Source organism: Cyprinodon variegatus, unplaced genomic scaffold, assembly GCF_000732505.1.
Source record: "Cyprinodon variegatus isolate N-32 unplaced genomic scaffold, C_variegatus-1.0 Scaffold1251, whole genome shotgun sequence".
Taxonomy (NCBI): Eukaryota; Metazoa; Chordata; class Actinopteri; order Cyprinodontiformes; family Cyprinodontidae; genus Cyprinodon; species Cyprinodon variegatus.
This window is the reverse complement of record NW_015151704.1, coordinates 35,183-38,606: the sequence shown is the minus strand read 5'-3', so window position 1 is coordinate 38,606 and position 3,424 is coordinate 35,183. Positions and strand designations below refer to the sequence as shown.

The 3,424-nt window shown below is 37.1% G+C and overlaps 1 protein-coding gene and 1 long non-coding RNA gene across 2 annotated transcripts in view; one reads left to right on the top strand and one right to left on the bottom strand.

The window, feature by feature from the left end:
- Positions 1–1,888, bottom strand: part of LOC107102412 — a 6,984-nt gene extending 5,096 nt beyond the window's left edge. The window contains exon 1 of the mRNA XM_015401725.1: positions 1,724–1,888. The gene's annotated coding sequence lies outside the window, so the exon portion shown is untranslated. The remainder of the gene's footprint in view (positions 1–1,723) is intronic.
- Positions 1,889–2,003: 115 nt separating this feature from the next.
- Positions 2,004–3,424, top strand: part of LOC107102414 — a 17,769-nt gene continuing 16,348 nt past the window's right edge. Inside the window, exon 1 of the long non-coding RNA XR_001482125.1 lies at positions 2,004–2,158. This is a non-coding gene — a long non-coding RNA (uncharacterized LOC107102414). The remainder of the gene's footprint in view (positions 2,159–3,424) is intronic.

Here is a 3,424-nt window from a genome sequence, read left to right as displayed (position 1 = left end):
TAGAAGGGAGTCTAAAGCTTCAATAAGGACAGTAAGAACCTACAGCAAGTATCAACCCATGAGCCAAATTCCTGATGATCCCAGCAGCCAATTATTTGATCGCCTTTTTAGTTCATTTACTATTATTCCTTAATGCCTCCTTTTATTGCCGCATCTGAGAGATCAAGATTATTAATTTTGCTTGTTGTTTGTGTTGCTTTGCAGGTGAACAGGCTTAATAAAGCTACTTCGTTTAGCTGAAATTTGGTCTGTTTTTTCCCCTTTTATTATTATTATGGTTGTTTTAGTTCCAGTTAGCTTCCACTGTTTTTCTCATGACTGTTACCAGCTTTCAGGACGATGTTCAAATGCAGATATTTGGCTCCTCAGACAAAGATAAAAAAAAAAAATCCCACTTTTTGATGGTTTTAACAGAGAGTCAGCTTTCTTTTTTCTGAAGAATCTCCCGTTAGCTTTGCTCTTTGCCTTCATGTCGTTGATAACAAGAAGCTTCTAAAGTGATGAACTGATGGCTTTTGTTGCAAAAGAAAATAATATGAAGCGTCATATGGATTGCAAAGTGTTAAAGCATTTATTGGCCTGTTTTTAGATCTTATTCTGGTTATTAGAGCTAAATATGAGGAAGCTGTTTTGTTCAAGTAAAAATTAGGAGAAAAACACTCAGATTACATTAAAATGACTCCTGTTTTTTATTTTTACATAAAAATATATAAAATAAAGAATATTCCAAAGAAGGAAAACATGATTAGCCAGTTTTAGATCCATTTAATCTTGTAATAACATGAGACTAGATTTTCTTTTGCTCATTTTAGGATATTTCTACCCTTCTTCCATAAAATCTCAGTAGTTTCAATGTTTTTCTAATGAGATGAACTGTTGTTACGTTTGTTCCTCTGAGAGATATTCATAAATGTATTTATAGTTTATATAATCTTTTGCATAAATATAAATTGTGATTTTATTTATTCTAACCGGCGTTGGCCTTCCCACAGTCTGGGGAAGAGAAGTGCTGCTTATAGGAGGTTTAAAATAGTCCAAACATGGTGAGAAATAAGGGAAGATAAACATTTCTACCACAACAATCCCAGGAAAACATATAACAAACATGGCAGACTCTGTGCTTTACTCAAGGTTAGAGTAAAATCTGCTCTTATCATGCAGGACAGAGGTCACTTTAGCTCATTCTGGAAGAAAAAGCAACAGAAAGAAGCTAAATTTACCTTCAGACATTAATGGCTGCTCTTTAAGGTGAGGAAGAAAAAAAATCAAGAATAAAAACTCCCTGGTTTTCAGGTAACAACGTCATTCAGACAAAATGGAGCCTGAGATGCTGAGAGGAGAAAATGACGCGTCTGTTTTTGGATTATTAAAGGCTAGAGAGAGTTTTAAAATCTCCTCTCATCCATCAGTTCATCCTAACAAAGACTTCTGCTTCTGTCCCACAGATTCCATCATAATAAAACCATTTCATTTGTGAACAAAACTAAACAAATATCCAAACAAATAAGACGAATAAAGGAGTAAAAAGGGGGATTTTTCATGTCTGTGTTCAAACTGCATCACGTTTAACTGTCACGCGCAGCCAGAACAAATGCGCAACGGAAGCCTTTTTTACGCACAAATCCCCTGACAGCATCAGACACACCCCTCAGTGTTTCCCCCCCTCAGATGGAAGATAAACATTCACTGCATTCCTCTAATAACAATACTTGCTTTTCTGTACCTGAACAGAGAGGATTTGCTTCTTCTCCTTCTTTACACCGGATCTGTTCCGACTGTTAGAGAAACAGGTTGGATGGATTTTTCCCACTCCCTGTGAGGAAAGAAATTTAGCCTTTTCAGGTCTCCAGTGGAGCTGATGGGGTTCCAGAGATAAGAGGCAGAAAAGGTGCGCACCAAATGCCTGCAAAAGGGAGAGAGAGGTAGGCAGAGAGGGGAGAGAGAGGGAGGGAGGGGGAGGAAGTGGGACAGAAAGAGCGCAGATTTGCGGAGGATCCATTTTCTTCTCCACCTTCATTGGAGCAACATCTGATTTCCTTCAACAAAAATCTAAAAAAGTAAATATTTGGCTTTAGATGATTTTCTCTAAATGTTTGTTTTTATCCTCTTTATTTCTGCGTTTTTCGGTCTAAAGGTTTCACTGTTTTAACAGCAGGAGGTAAGAAACAAAAAGCATGTTTCCATTTAATCATTTAATCATTTAATCACATCCCAGCGGGTATTTGGTCCATGTTAGGAAAAGGAAGCTGTGAAGCATAAAGGTTGGATTTTTATTTTATTTAAAAAAATGTAATCAATGCTGAAACAGTTTTTGCTGAAATTAATGTTGATATAATGTGGATTAAACATTGTGCCACATTTAATTTAATCTGTTTGGGGTTGAGCGCTTTTTGACGTTGAATGGATGTTTTTTTTATTTAAAAAAAATGCGTAAAATTACATTTTTATTCAGGATCGTTGCTGGTTTTAAATAAAGCAGGAACCGCAAACCGCACATTTTCTATTTATAACCGCTCAACCGACGCCCGTCACGCACATCCGCGAGGAATTGTTGCACCACGAGATCAGAGACACATTTATTTAGTTTAAATATGAGCTTTTATAACGATTTATGATTATTTAAATGATTGAAGGGAAATAAAGATATAAAAAAAACGCGCATCCTTCTCATTTACGCACGACGTGCAATAAAACCCTCCATCCTTTTTATACACAAACGCAAAATTATCTTTTAAATCATGAAATATTTGCGTTTCAAACCCAATCCTCATGTCGTGACCAAAAGTTTAATCAATAATTCATAAATGGATCAATTTTTTCTGCAGGTGAAAATAGATGATTTGAAAGGAGGTGGAAATAATCTTCATCCCATGATGGATGATGATGATGTAGCGCATTAATCCGCAGTGCAGGTGAGAGTCTCCTCTCTTTAGGGTCTGTATTGCTCAACAAATTCCTGCCAAGCACATTTTCCTGCTGCTTGGTTCCTGAACTCCTGTCAGACTCGTTCATCTGGATGATGAGGGTCATTCCAGAGGGACCCAACCTCGGTGACTCATCTGATTTTCATTCTGACTCCAAACCAGCGGCTCTTTGATCAAATCATCCCCCCCTCATCTAAGAGTCACCAAAATGATGCTCAGACAGATTAATGCAAACATGTGTCTATAGGGCCAGATTATAGGGGGTCCCAGACAGAAAGACAAAAAAAAAAACAACTACAAATTATATCAGCTTTAATATATCAGTATTGATTAATTCACTAAAAATAGGGGTGTTGTTTATCTTTATGTTTGGCTACATAATGTAATTTATGTTACATCATTTGAAAAGGTCAGTCCAGTCTATAGGGAGGTCAGGACGGGGTCAGGGGTCAGGCTAGAATTTCTGTTCATTGAGGCCCCGTCCACACGAAGTCAAAACG